Here is a 16,408-nt window from a genome sequence, read left to right as displayed (position 1 = left end):
ATATTAATCAAAGAAAAGTGGGAATACCAATACAGTAACACATAAAGTAGATTTCAAAAGTTACCAGAGACAATGAAAGACACAGTATAATGATAAAAGGGCTGATGCCCCAAGAAATGATAGCAATCCTAAATTTATATGCACCAAACATAAAAGTTTCAAAAGACATGAAATTAGAACTGATAGAACTGAAAGGAGAAGTAGACAAATCCATAACCATAGTTGGAAACTTCCACTTTCCTCTCTTAACAATTGATAGAAAAACTACAGATAAAACAAGAAAGAACATTGAAGAGTGCAAGAACACCATCAACCAAAAGGACCTCAATAATTCAGAATTAAAGAGAGATGATAGGACAGATTTTAAAATATTTCAGCAAACAAACAAAACAAAAACCATATGGTATATACAGATAAAAATGGTATCAATTATTAAATCAACAGATGAGTACATTTATTATTACAGTCTCTTTCTTTTCTATATGCTTGAATATTTTCACAATGCAAGTCAAAAGATAAATAATAAATGGTACTTTCTCTATAACTAGTCAGTTGTTTTTGTAAGGTAACCTACCTTTGATTATTAAGAAATACTACACAAACCTGGTAGATGTTTTAAAAATGTTTTAGTAAAATGGAGGTGTTCTTCTTTGATCTTTTTAATATAGAGGCCCACAGGTTTGCAAATTTTGCCGCCTTCTTTTAAACAGCAAACGTTTATTGAGTGTCTGTTTGGACAAGATGAAAAAGACAAAAGCTTTTTGTTAAGGAGCTCATAATCTAATCAGTGAGAAAAATATGTGAAACAATATTCAAAACACACTAAAAATTTTGAGGCAAACATGTACAATGTATAGTAAGTACAGAAGGAATGTAGATATCAACATGCTTCAAGGGAATGGCAATGAGTTGTGTGGTATAAGGTACTTGACACTTAATTTAAATTTTGTTGGATGATAGGCACTTAACAGACAAAAAGAGCAGAAATAGAATTCTAAGTAGAAAGAAAAGCACATGTAAAGACCAAGGCAAAAGATATGACCAAAATCCAATGAATTTTAGACAATATTAATATTGCTGATTAAAAAAGAGTGGTTGTAAATAAGGCAAGATAAGTAAACATTAATTATATCAAGGAAGAGCTTATATATTATATACTATGATCAACTCTTAAAGTCTGCAATCGTCTTTTTGTCTTCCCAGGAAGAGGAGGACAGCCATCTGAACCTGTTTGTGTACTAACAGGGAGAAGTTGTTGTTAGTTCTCCTGAGATATATATGGCAAAGCCATGGGAGTTTTACGTAGGAGTGAGAATTTCAAGGCTCCTAATTTCTTGCAGCTAAGGACTTTATGTAGTAATGCATGAAAGGCTTATGATAGTAGATAAATACTGTTTTAGCCAGGTGTCACATCTTCAAGGGAAGCCATGAGACATCCCATTTTATTTCCCATGCCTTCACAGATCCCACCTGCTAGTTCTGATTCTCAAGGAGATAGAACCCTAATAAGCCTATTTCCCTACCTTGTCTTTCATCATTAAAATAAGTTTATTGGATTTCAAACGATGAGTAACGCAATCATAAATCTAAAATGTTTTTGTCAACTAGGACAAAATACAGTTCAATGAGTTTATCCTGGAAACAATCGGAAATCATAGGAAATTATTGAATGTAATAAAAATGGATTGTAGAAAAATCACCCTTGGGGGTGATGTAAAGAAAGAGTTGGAGGGTTGGAGATAGCTGATAGTATCATAACTATTTAAGTGATTAATGACAAGGGACTGAAATAAGGCAGACACAGTGTAAATGTAAGAAGGTGACATGTTTTAAAGGAGTATAGAAGGTAGAATAAATGAGATTCACTGATGGAATGCAAGGGCGAGTCAAAGCATGGCTCCCACACTGGAGGCTTAGGTGACTGGGTGTTGGTATTGCTGTTATTTAGGATAGAGCATATGGAAAGAAAAAGACATTTGGGAATAAAATCAAGAATGTTTTTTAATAGATTCATTGTTGAACTTAGGAAAATCAAGGCTGAGATATACAGTATGCTGTTAGTTCTCAAAAGGGAAATCTGAACTCAAGGCTTCCTTTTGAAGGTTTTGAGCGTATAGGGAGTGGTGACCACCTGGTAATGACACTACGAGAGAAATGAAGAACAGACAAATGTTATCCACAGTGCAGATATTTGCTTGGAACATAAAAATAATAATAATAATAAGTACAAATCAGCTTTTATTGTATGAACAATTGTCAATAAGGAGACAGAATAAAACAATGTGTGTTGGTTACAGCAGTGACACAAATGCACAGTAACCAAAAAGAAATGTAACAGGAATTATGCAATGCCTTTCAGAAGGCATGTGAATTTATCAGACAGCTTAGGTTAAGTTATATGGTGAAAATAATCTCTAAAATCTGAATGATTTATAGAAGCAAAACATATATTTCTCACTCATGCTACATATACATCACAGATCAGCTGGGCTGCTATTCCATTAGCCTTTGAGGGTCCAGGCTGAAAGAGCAGATCCTGTCCAGACGTTTCCACCACGAGAGGAGGAAAGGGGACACAGCACAACCACATGATGTCTTGAAGCTTCATCTTGAATGTAGCAGCCTCACTTCCTTAGTCTAATGGCCAGGTCTGACATCAATGGAGCAGGGGCATGTGGTTATTCCACAGAATTCAAACAACTCTAAATTCCCACCCAAGTCACTTTTAAGCAACATTGTTAAATTTTACAGCAAACTGACTTTTGAATAGAAAAAGTAAACTTCACATAAAGAAGAAAAAAGAAAATGGGTAATTATTTACAAAATATATAACACAAATTGTCACCAAAGACGTAACAGCAATTACCTAGAATGTGGAACTTCTAAGTCACCCTACCTTCTTCATTGCTATCCTCCCTTAGGTGACAACTAATGGGAGAGGAAGCAGATTTGTCTGCATTCGTAATCCACCGCTTACTCAGCACCAGGCCTCTGTATGATGATAGCATCGCAGCTTTTCTTTATGCTTCTCTATACATATTTATTGTTTTTGCAATTAGCAAGTATCATTTTCAGAAGAATAGTAATGGTTTTAAAATTGTAAGAAAATTATCAACACTCCCATAGATAGATGGGTGATTATTATGAGTGGAAGCATCACAAATTAGGAAACAGGAAGAATAAAAAAATATGGAAAATGTCCGAGAACATTTGTAATGAAAGCATAGGAATTTAGGCACAATGAAATCCAATTTTATACCTATTAAATTAACATAAATCTAAATACATGTTAGGATTTAATTCAAAACGAGACACACAGAATCACTCTAATTCCTTCCCAATAACATTGCAAATTGGCACAATTTTTAAAAACATAATGGGAATATATTTCAAGAACTAAGAGAAAGTTATTAATTTTTGACCCATTAATCCGACTCCTGGGTATTTATTCCTAAGAAATAATTCAACAGACGGTTTCCCAAGAGCTTACGTTATTTGCCAACACACACATTGATTGAAACCTAACTCTCCGGTGAAAACCCTCAGTCCTTCCAAGCGGAGCTGCTCATTCCCCTGCACGACCTCTAGAGGCGTTTGAGGAGCCAGCAGGGTTCACTCCCTAAGGCTCCTTCAGTGCCCACCAAGGCCAAGCTTAAATGCCGCTGATTGGGAGGAAGCAATGTGGAACACGCGGAGCGCGCAATGACAGCTTCCTGAATGACTTAATTAAAGAGCTCACCATAAAGAAATTATCTTAATTATAAAACAGTAGCACCCAAGACTGTTATTGGTGGTATAATTGGCCAAACTACTGAGTTTGAAAAATAAAGAAAAATTAGTTGAATAAAGAGGAGTTTGAAAGGTCAAGATCATTATCATGCAGCCATCCCTAAGAGAGATGCTTCTGAGGTGAATTTCAAAATCTATTTTCCACGCGAAGTAATCACTGAGAACTAGTTTCCTGTTCAAAAGAAGAAACACACACACACGCAGACACGCATCCCCTGGTCAAAGCTCTGCAGAACAGAGGGTAACATCTGTAAACCAGGGTGGTGTTATTCTTTCCTTTAATGTTCTGCGGAGCCATTGCCTTGGAAAACGGAAGCCAGAGGCTTGGGTAGGACCCTGGCTGACATAGGATGTGGGTAATGCTTCTGCTTCCTGCGCCTAACTGCACTCTGCATCTCTGAACCCCCCGTCCTAGATGCCACCATCTTCACAACAAGCAACATGCTGACCAGACCCTTTGAAACATTCTGCACTTTTGAACATATTTCACTTTTAAACTTTTGATTAATTATAACCAAACTCCATCTTGTACTACCAAGTGACAAATTCCAAATATCATTAGCCCAAATTTTTGAAGAAGTTACAATATTGCCCACACTCTGTTATTTTTCATTTTATTTATTTAACGAAGCTCCGTTCCTTATCTCAAATGAGCTCTATTCTCTGCTCCAGAATCAATTCTTTCTTTTTAGCATCGTCATTATCTCCTACACATGCAGCGGTGCCTGGCCTGATAAATCTCTTTGTGTAAATGGTTCCTCCCTCAAGACTCCCCATCAGGCTGCCCACGGATTGATAATTTTCCAAGAAAATGCCTGAACCATTCACTCTTTCTTCCTTTGCTTTAAATTAGCTTCTTACTTCTTTTTGTTTCCCGTTTTTTCAAATGATAGTTAGAAAGCGAGACAGATTACAGGTGCCATGCTCTGTGCACACAACGCAGTTCCATTTTACAAGTCAATTGATTCTTCTCTAAGTGACTTTTCATGAAGAAATTGTTCAATGAGTTTTTCCATAATATGCCAAAACAAAGAGTATGCCTAAACAATTAATTCAAATATTGCTGTTAACTAATATTGACTTTCTGAAACCTTTGAAACTCTTGAAATTCTTTATTGAAACCTAATGTGTGCTACTAGAAGAGCACAGTCACCAAAATGGATGATTCTTTGTTTAAAATTAGCTTTAGGTTATTGATATTTTGATTTCACTGTTTAATTGTCAAGGGATCGCTGATTTTTAATCAGTGACTTCTATACTTCCTAGAGTCCCTCATTTCTCCTGTTAAGTCTTTTTCATTCCATTCATTCTTATCACCATAGCTTTTAGCTCTGCCATTAGCTGTGATTTCATTTCAGGATGCCATCTGTTTGGCAAGCCATAGAAAACAATGAAGTAGCCACCAATAAACTTTGTCATGACAACACCTGTGAAGAGACATATGCCCTTACATGTGAAATTTTGCCAATCCTTGAGCAAAAGAAAAAAGTTAAGGGAATAGCTTCCAGCCTGAGGGACCTCAAATTGTGGCTTTTAGTCAGCTGCAAGGATAGGCAATGAAGCAAGCAATCTCTTGTTACAAGTTCCCATTGGGCTGCCTGGAATACATCTCCAGGTCTGGGTAAACATGAGGGTGGATCTGTAACCAGTCAAGTAGCTTTCCTGTTCCAGCCACTCTCCATCACAGTGAGAAACACGAAGGAACATTCAGACCATAAATGATAAATTAAAGAAAACACGTATTGTATTTTATGGCCTCGTCAGTCTGGGATGAGTTGTTCAGCGTAAAGCTCAAAAATCTCTTAATGAGAAAACAGAAACATCATCAGTCATATCAGCATTAAAGTTGACTTGGAGGAGGGCAATATAAATAATTCCAAAAGTTTATGGAATACAACAGTTGCTTCAAAATCTATAAATATAATTAGTACCTAGATTTTCCTTTGACCTTTTGATATATTTCATGTAATGAACTTTATCTAGGAAGTAATATAATTCATTCTTCTAACAGTGTATAAGACAAATATATCCATTGACTGCTACTGAATACTCATTGTGTAGAGGTACTCTGCTAGGTACTTTCACAGAAAAGTCACCTACCCCAGAAAGCATTATTAAATATTTGAGCTATGAAAACTAAGATTCGCAAAGTTTCCATAACTTGTCATGTGCCATATGACTGGTGGGAATGGCACGAGAAGGGAGTTCTGTCCAGTGCAAAAGCTCATTATGCCAAGATTCTTCTTTTCATCATTTTAGGAGGACTCGCCATATACTGAAAAAGTAACTTAGTAGAATTCATGTATTTCTCAATGGTACTTTAATTTGCATACAGGGAATAATTTTGGAATTGAGAAAAATGTATATCTAACCATCTTACCTAGTGGTGATGCATTTTAATGTGTTTTCCTTTTGTTCCTTCCCTCCCCCTAATATTAATTGCCACTAAGATTGGGAAATAAGTAAAATTTGTGGTTGCCTCCTCCTCATCTCACCTTTCTTACTACCGGTTTTCTCTGTGTCTGCTCCCAGGACCAGATGCAAGTAATTATTAAGTCTCTTCATTGTGGCATGGCCCAGCCCTAGGTCCACCCATCACACCAGGTCCGGCCTGCTCCCTCTTGCCAAGTTTCTGCTTCAACAGGACTCTGACATCGGGAAGCTCATCTCTTAGTGGTATTTTACAGAGCTTAGCTATTTATAGTTTGAAAAGTATCACATACATTACCTAGTCAATCTCTATCCAACCTGTGAGATAATCTGGTATAAGCATTATCATTTAACAGGTGAAGAAACAGACTAAAGTAGGAAGTTACCCAACATTTAAATATGGAGTGGAAACTCATAAGTTCAAGACAGGTCTTAGAACTGCATCTCCTAAAATTTCCATCACTTCTGATTTATTCAAGATGTTAACAAGTGAAATTGGCCTAAAGGATGACTTTCAAAGAATTCCAACATGGGACTCTGTAGCCTGTAGCCTGATGTTCCCAAAGTGTGGTCCCTGAACCAGCAGCATCCACCTCACTTGGGAACCTGTTAGACAAGCAAGTTCTTGGGCCCCATCCACATCTGCTGAGTCAGAAACTTTGGGAGTAGTGCCCCTCATATGTGTTTTCACAAGCCCCGAAGAGGATGCTACTGCATGCTAGACATAGGAACCATGGATTTAGCCATATGAGTGAGTAAGAATTTAGCAGCCAGGAACTTGAGTCAGGTCATTGTTTTGAACCTGTCCTACCCGTAAGATCTATAAACATGGGAAGATTATATTAGGTTAAGATGGCCTTTGACTTCTTTACTCTGGATGTCCAAGGTAGGGGAACTGATGACAGGATTGGCAAAGGAGGAAGAAAATGCTTCTGCAGCTCCAGTGGAGTAAGGGACTCGTGGCTCCACAGACTGCTTTTCTTATGCACTGATCTTTAGAAGGAGGTGCTTAAGCTCATCTTATTGCTTCACCATATTCAGAAAGTCACCACTAAGGGTGTGACATAAAGTAGGTCACTACGTGTTTTCTGAATCTTACTCTACTCCTCTTGAAAATCAGAGATTTGACCAATTAGTTCTTAAAATATCTACACTATGATGTGAACGGCATTCCCTGTGAAGTATTACTGCCCCAAATTTAAATATTAATCTAATCGAGCATTTAGATCATGCTTAGCAGTTGCAGGAAATCAGGGCATGGAGGAGCAAAGTGGACGGCACCATGGGGAAGCACCCAGTCAAGTCCAGAATAGGGGGTAGTTAACACAGTCAATACCCTCCACAGTCAATACCTTGAAATAAAAGTAGGGTAGCTATTTTAGAATAAATTAGTTTAAAGAAATGTAATAACAAATGTCATGTGATATGTGAAATTTAATTTATTCTTTGTTTTAGAAACACTCTGTTAAGGGCAGATAGACAGAAATATAGATGTAGATTTATAGAAATATACATATAGTGCAATTATTGCAAAATGTCCATGATTGTTGAACCTAGATGGGTATAGATGATCATTTTACTATTTTCCTCAAACTTCCATTTGTTTGACTTTTTTCAAAATTAAATGTTGATGAAAAATAGTAAAAGTAAAGAAGGTTATATAGCAGAAAGGATTTTTAAATATCCCTCCTCTGTCTATCTTCCCCAGCATTCCATGAATAAAGAAACCTGGATAAAGAAAAGGACAGAGAGGTAAATGCACTTTTGCTGAACTACTTCATCTGTTTTTTACCCCTTATTCCACGGTAATCAAACCAAAGCCCCTGGCTCTGAAACTATGTCTCTTCAACTAGCATCATGGATCCGAGGGGCCTGTGAACAGTCTAAACCGCTGCAAAGGTCATGGAGGTGTTTTCCTGGTCAGCTGCTTCAAGGTCTCTTGACCCCTTCCCATCCTGGGCCTCTGTTCTCCATGTTTCCTTCTTAGACAACAAAATATAACTGGAAAAGTAAGGAGACCAGAGCTCAAGGATTTTTGAGAACTGGTGACAATAGGCATGAACATGCACCAGGAGAGAGAGATTGGAGGAGGTGGGTGTCGGCCTTCTCCAAAAGTTTTGGGAAATAATATCATATTAATTTTAAAGTGTCATCAAATAAAAATCTTACTTCAAACTCGTAAATTTTCCTTTCCCAAATGGAAAAATTCCAAATATTTGGGGTTTTCATGCATAGGGCCATAATTTCTACTAACATAAGATCCCATAAGCTCTCCTTACCACTCTCTTGGGACACATTGCTTCATTTTGGACTCCGTAAATCAGTCGTGTATTAAGAAGAAGGTTTGTGACACTGAATAGATTCATAGTGCTCTCTGAATCTACCTTTTCACATCACGCTACACAAATTAAAATTTACAAAAAATGAAACAAAGGATGTATGTAGACAGACATGTCTGTCTGTGTGTATGCATATCCTAAGACAAGATATGAATGTAGGTCTATATGCACACATGTATGTGTGTGTGAATAAAATCTTTCTTTTCACCAGCTGTTTTTGTTTATAAATTGAAGGTTTGAGGAACAGAGATTTTCTTAATGTCTTAGGTTTTGGATTGTAGTGTTACTTTGCTTCCTTTCTTTTTTGAAATTTCCCCTAAGCATTTATTATTTCACTGAAATGTAGCAGATTAAGATGGCAAAATCTCCAGATACTCCACCACAGCTTCATAAAATAACAGGGTACAGCTGCCTGGGCTTTGTCCCTGAGAGAGGAGAAAATAACAATCTTGAGATGAAAGCACAGAGAGTTGCTAATCACTTTCTAATATTCCATGCACAGAAATATTGATGCGATATCCAAAACTAGACCCGCCAGGCCTGGGGTTTTACTTCTGCATCTTAGTGGAATAAAAACAGCCATGCAAATGCTCAGACTGTGCTTGGTGCCTCTCCCTTTCCTAATGCATGCAAAGTGTCACTTTAATCTCATCTTCCAGAGAATTAAGTCCCATGGACTGCTCTAGGTTTTAAAATTTTCCTGTTAAAGTGTGCTCATATCTCAGACGTATTTTTCTACTGCGACTTTTAAGGAATATTCCAGGGAGGGTTAATATGAACAGGCACACAGATCATGATTATGGTAACTTTGCTTTTGGGTGTAACTCAAGGAGTCCTACAGCGCATTTCCCTGTGTGGGTTTTTTTTTTCCTTGTCTCAAATTGGGATGAGACACTAAAAGCATCCCCTAAGAGCTAAAACCCTATCATTGTTCTTCACTGGCTAAAGAGGTGCTGTATGTGCGTTGCTAATGATAGAAAAAGGTTTAAATATTATCTCTTGTGGAGGAGAAGTTTATTCTGTAAGAAAACCTAATATATATTTGATATCATAAAGCAGTCCATACTTATTCAATTGATTTTTAGGAAGGACACAGTTTATGCTTAAAAATGTGCAATTTCTGATCCAAGGAATGAATTATTGGTCCACCTTTAACTGAACACACTGATTCTAACTTTATTTTTTCCAATAAAATAGAAGATTCTGCAAGTTGGATTGATTCTTCCCTTTTTTTCTTGTCCAGGTAGCCACATATTTCTGCTGAAATAGAAAATTGCTGGAGTTGATATTCAAACAATGACACCAAATCTATAGAAACTGCATTGACCAACTCTGTTCCAAACCTTTCAGGAAAAAATTTTAACAAAATAATGGAGGAGGTGCTCATTGTATGATGGTATCCAGATAGGAATTCAATACTCAGTTGCCTCAATTTCACTGAAATAGCAATTATCACATGAAAAATATTCCAGTAATCATCAGCACACATTTCAAGCCTGCTGTGTACCACCTCTGATAAGTTATTTATAAACATTTTCTCAATCAGTTATGAACCTTAGGAGATAGTTTCTAATTTTACAGATAAGAAAACCTATGTATGGAATTCTACCTCTTTACATCATGCACCTAGAAGGTTGAAGAATGGATTCACACCCGGATCTGTCTGATTTCAGTTTTGAAAATTTTAAACACTGTAAAATGCCTCTCATAACCTTAAAAACTATTGCTAGACTCTAAAAGGAATTTCTACAAATGTCAATATATACAAAGCTGAAAGGTAAATTACTATAATTTGTAGCTTACACCGGTAAATTTTCATTTTTCTACCTAGGGGATAACAAAGCCATTGGTGAGAAGGGTGATAATTTAATTTGTCTCATATTACTTCACACAACTCTCAGAAAGATACAGCACTTCAAATCAAGTCAACCAGCCATTGAAAGCTGCCTCTCTTCTGGTCAGGTTTTTTATCTTCTGTCTGTATAAATCCTTATTCTTATACATCAATTCTTTTTTTATTTGTTTGTTTTTTAATTTTATTGAGGTCACATTGGTTAATAACGTTGTGTAAATTTTGGGTGTAAATCATTACATTTCAGTTTCTGTATAGACTGCATCATGTTCACCACCAGAAGTCTAGTTTCCATTCGTCACCATACATATGTGTCCCTTTGCCCTCCCCCTATTCCCTTCTTCTCTGGTAACGACCATTCTATTCTCCATATCTACATGTCTTTCTGTTTGTTTATCTTCTACTTGTGAGTGAAGTCATACAGTAATTGTCTTTCTCTGTATGACTTATTTCACTTAATACAATACCCTCAAGGTCCATCCACACTGTGTCAAATGGAGCAATTTCGTCTTCTTTATGGCTGAGTAGTATTCCATTATATATATATATATATATATCTCACATTTTCTTTATTCATTCAACCGTTCATGGGCACTTAGGTTGGTTCCAAGTCTTGACTATTGTGAATAATGCTTCAATGAACATAGGGGTACTCGTATCTCTTTGAATTAGTGTTTTCATGTTCTTTGGATAAATATCCAAAAGTGGAATAGCTGGATCATATGGTATTTCTATGTTTATTTTTATTCTTCTTCTTCTTCTTTTTTTTTTTTTTGATGAGGAAGGTTGGCCCTGAGCTAACATCTGTGACAATCTTCCTCTATTTTGTATGTGGGATGCCGCCTCAGTATGGCTTGATGAACGGTGTATAAGTCTGCACCTGGGATCCGAACCTGTGAACCCCAGGCCGCCAAAGCAGAGTGCATGAATTTTACCACTACACCACGAGGCTGGCCCTGGTATTTCTATTTTTAATTTTCTGAGAAATCTTCATATGGTTTTCCATAGTGTCTGCACCAGTTTGAATACTCACCAATAGTGTATGAGGGTTCCCTTTTGTCTACATCCTCTCCAACACTTGTTATTTCTTTTCTTTTTAACAATAGCTATTCTGATAGGTGTAAGGTGATATCTTATTGATATTTTCCCAAAGAAGATTTTTAGATGGCCAACAGGCACATGAAAAGGTATTCAACATTACTAATTATTAGGGAAATGCAAATCAAAACTACAATAAGATATCACCTTATACATTATTCTTCATACTGAAATCCCAATTCATTGAACATCTCCAGAGATGGAAGTAGATATCTTAATACTTTATGTTCAAGGTTTGAAAGATAATCTGTAATAAATAGGTTTAATAAGTTTGGCAATCTAAAGATGATAGTTTTTTCTGTATGAAAATAAATAAGGATATTTTAGATTCTCAAATAACGAATTCTTCACAATCCTGTATGGCAGGAGAGAAACTTTGTCCTCAGTTCATCTCCCACATGAAATAAACAAATGAGAGATTGCAGGAATTTGACCAAGAGCCTCACACACCACCAGCTTTAGAATTTAGCTTTAAAAGGAAGAATCTAACAAGAACAGGAGCATAATGAGAATCTGGCCTCTGTCTAGGAACAAGCATGGAGCTGAATGCAGCACTCCTCTTCAGGAAAGATGAAAGTGGCGATAGTGGGCCGAAATATGCTGAGTCTATAAGGGAAAGAAGTAGTGTTCATGATAAATAGAAAAAGCATTGTTCTCCAAAGTATACATATCCACATAAAACAATATTCATTTCAGGCTTTCAAGAAAGTCTGAAACATGATTATAAATAAGTAACGTAATGTTACACAGACCATATTGAGTCCACCAAACCTGGGCATAGCCAGCCTCCAGCCAGATGTCAAAAAAGAGAAGGTGTGACTGTGTCCATCATAAAGTGAGGGTTTGGGGGAGGAAGAGTAAAGAGAATGGTCAGAGTTTCATGTGGCTTGACACTCATAAAATCACTTCTGCTGTAATATCCAAATGGGTTTGTATGTACCTTCAGCAATGCACTGATGGTTGTGAAAGATGTTCCTCATCCAGCTTTCTATATATCACATTGCCACCCTAATTTGTCCATAGTATCTTGTGATACAATATCTTCCATCTGCTTGAAATTTTATAAAGTGCCTACGATGTGCCATTACTGATCATAGTCTCTGATAATATAATAATGAATACAAAAGACAAAAGTCTCTGTCCTCGTGGAGTTTGCATCTTGATGGGGTGGGAGGATGAAGTGGGCACAGAAAGTTAGCAAAACTTGTGTAAATTTAGAAACTTATAAGTTTAGGGAGAAACATAAACCACAGAAAAAGACTAAGAAATCTCAGGAAGTAAAAGTTGCAAATTTTAAAATGGTCTTAATGCAAGTCTCACTTAGAAGGCAACATTGAAGAGGGATTAGAAGGGGTTTTGGGAGAAACAAATTCTGCTGGTATCTGGCGGAAGGCCATCCCAGGGCGAGGCAAACAGAAGGAAGAGCTCTGGAATGAACAGGTGCTTGCCAGGTTTGAGAAATGGCAGGAAGGCCATGTGGATATAGAACACTGAGCAAGGGGAATCTTAGTAGGAGACATAAGAGAAGTAAGAAGAAGCCAGACAGTCTAGTGTCATCTAGGCCTTCCAAAGACTTTGGACATTACGGGGTTGAAGTGGAGTGACACTGGAAGTTTGAAGGAGAAGAGTGACATTTCCTGAGGAAATTAAATGGCTGCTATGCTGAGAATAGACTGGAATAGAGGCAGAGAGCACGGTCATAAGTAGGAAGACCAGTTAGGAGATTACTACAATATCCCAGTTAAGATATTATTGTGGATTTCAACAGAGTCATGGTGGTGGTGGAAGAAATGGCCAAATTCTCGACATGCTGTGAAGGTAGAGGATTTGCTAATGGATTCTATACAGAGTATAAAAGAAAGAAGAGCAAAATGATTTCAAGACTTTTGGTCCTATCACCAGGAAAGTTGGAGTTGCTACTAACTGAGAAAAGGAATAAAGTGAGGGTGGGAACACAGATTTGGAGCAGAAAAATCAAGAAATTTCTTCCAGTAATGGTATAGGTGAGATGCCAAACTAAACATTTAAGTGGAAGTGTTGACTGCACAGTTAAATCTATGAGTCTGGCCTGCTATGGAGGCCCCTGGCTGGAGAGGAGAGACTTTCCAGTGTCAAGAATTTGGAGAGATGGGGGTATAGTAAAGTATACAGATAATATAGATGGAAAAGAAGAAATGAGTGAAGAAGAGGGAAAATTGGTAGTGTGGTGTCCTAGAAACCACTCAGTGAAAGATTTCAAGGTGGAGGGAACCTGTGGCTGTGTCCAGTGATTATTTTGGGGCAGGTAAGATGAGGATTTAGACATCACCATTGGTTTTAACAACAAGGAGGTCTTATTCGCTGTAGCAATGGTGGTAGTGAATGCCATATTGCAAGAAGTTTGGAAGAGGAAAAAAAGAGGAGAATAAATTTTCATTCATTTTGATTCTTTGAGGAGGAAATTCAAAGATAATGAGTACAGATAACTTTCTTTAAAAGCTGTTGATAGATGACAGCAGAGAGATGGGGAGGGAAGTGGAAAGTTAAAAAGAATGATCCGTTAGAGAGAGAAAAGATGCTGACATCAAAAGGTGAGGGGAGAATTGCTGATGCAATGCCCTTGACTAGCTGACAGAGGGTGGGATTCAGTGAACCAGTGGAAGGTTCTGGTGAGATAACAATGAATGCATCACTTGGAGTAGGTGACTCTCCAACGTGAACTCTTACGATCTTGAAGGCTAGGCACCACAAGCTAGAAAAACGTATGTGGAGAAAAATGGGTAATGACTATTCTGTGGATAGTTACCAATGTTTCCTACAGTTAGTAGTTTTATTATAGTCACCAACATTATTATTATCTAAAACATGAGGCAACCAAAAGCTATGGACCAATGTCTAAGAGTTTGAGAAAAACTGACAAGTCGTAGTTCACCAGCGCAGGCAACAAAATGTGCTTCCAGATGTCCAAAGGCCTGAGATATTAGCTATGAATATACCGTCACGAAAATATTCCTAAGGATATTTGAGCTTACAAATATTTGACTCAACCTTTAAAAAACAAAACAACTAAAAATGGTGGTATTGCAATATAAAACGAGTAACAGTGACCATTGCAACAAGCTAAACAAATAATGACTAAATAATTGATTGAGCACGCTTCCAAACAGAATACAGACAAAAAGTAATTCTGGAGAGAAGAAACACAATTTAATATTAATAAATAAGATCAGCCCAGCTCATACAAACTAGTATTCATGACAGGTCTAAGGAGGTAAAATTTTCTTATATTTGGGATTATATATGCATTTCGTTCTTAACACTGATAATTTTTAAACTATGGGCTAAATCACATGGCTCTGTGGATGTTAAATTATATTCGTAATCTTTTTCTGAAAAAGGTCTTTAAAGTAACCCATAAAAGTATTGAAATGCCAGTGTATGCTTTCTAAATTTCAAGGAAAAATAGAATACTTAAATAGTTAAGGGGAGCATACATAAGCAGATAAGAAAGAAATAAAAAGAATTAAAAGAAATAAAAGTCATCAAAAAAAATAACCAAAATAGGACTACATACATTCTTTTCTCTTTTAATATGATAGGCGTGTTCCCTAAAAACATCCCCAAATATTACCATTCTACTATTAAAAATTATGTTAAAGACTCAATCCCATTCACGATCACAACAAAAAGAATAAAATACCTTGGGATAAATTTAACCAAGGAAGTGAAAGAACTATATAACGAAAACTACAAGACTTTCTTGAAAGAAATCGATGACGACATAAAGAGATGGAAAGACATTCCATGCACATGGACTGGAAGAATAAACATAGTTAAAATGTCCATACTACCTAAAGCAATCTACAGATTCAACGCTATCCCAATCAGAATTCCAAGGACATTCTTTACAGAAATTGAACAAAGAATCCTAAAATTCATATGAGGCAACAAAAGACCCCGAATTGCTAAAGCAATCCTGAGAAGGAAGAACAAAGCCGGAGGCATCACAATCCCTGACTTCAAAGCATACTGCAAAGCTACAGTAATCAAAACAGCATGGTACTGGTACAAAAAGAGGCACACAGATCAATGGAACAGAATTGAAAGCCCAGAAATAAAACCACACATCTATGGAGAGCTAATCTTCAACAAAGGAGCTGAGGGCCTACAATGGAGAAAAGAAAGTCTCTTCAACAAATGGTGCTGGGAAAACTGGACAGTCACATGTAAAAGAATGAAAATTGACCATTATTTTTCACCATTCACAAAAATAAACTCAAAATGGATCAAAGACCTAAAGATTAGGCCTGAAACAATAAGTCTTCTAGAAGAGAATATAGGCGATACACTCTTTTCCATCAGTTTCTAAAGAATCTTTTCGGACACCATAACCCCTCAGACAAGGGAGACAATAGAAAGAATAAACAAATGGGACTTCATCAGACTAAAGATCTTCTTCAAGGCAAGGGAAAACAGGATTGAAACAAAAAAACAGCCAATTAATTGGGAAAACATATTTATAAGTTATTTATCCAACAAAGGGTTAATATTCATAATTTATAAAGAACTCACACAGCTCAAAAACAAAAAATCAAACAACCCAATCAAAAAATGGGCAGGGGACATGAACAGACATTTCTCCAAAGAAGATATATGGATGGCCAATAGACACATGAAAAGATGCTCATCATCACTAATCATCAGGGAAATGCAAATCAAAACTACACTAAGATATCACCTTACACCTGTTAGAATGGCAAAAATATCCAAAACCAAGAGTGACAAATGTTGGAGAGGCTGTGGAGAAAAAGGAACCCTCATACACTGTTGGTGGGAATGCAAACTGGTGCAGCCACTATGGAAAACAGTATGGAGATTTCTCAAAAAGTTAAAAATAGAAATACCTTATGACCCAGCCATC

The 16,408-nt window shown here is 36.8% G+C and overlaps 1 long non-coding RNA gene across 1 annotated transcript in view; it reads right to left on the bottom strand.

Moving 5' to 3' along the window:
• Positions 1-596: 596 nt before the first annotated feature.
• Positions 597-16,408, bottom strand: part of LOC139082784 (uncharacterized) — a 124,337-nt gene continuing 108,525 nt past the window's right edge. The window contains exon 3 of the long non-coding RNA XR_011539015.1: positions 597-728. This is a non-coding gene — a long non-coding RNA (uncharacterized lncRNA). The remainder of the gene's footprint in view (positions 729-16,408) is intronic.

Source organism: Equus przewalskii, chromosome 4, assembly GCF_037783145.1.
Source record: "Equus przewalskii isolate Varuska chromosome 4, EquPr2, whole genome shotgun sequence".
NCBI lineage: Eukaryota > Metazoa > Chordata > Mammalia > Perissodactyla > Equidae > Equus > Equus przewalskii.
The sequence above is the reverse complement of the archived record's forward strand: the minus strand, read 5'-3'. Positions and strand labels throughout refer to the sequence as shown.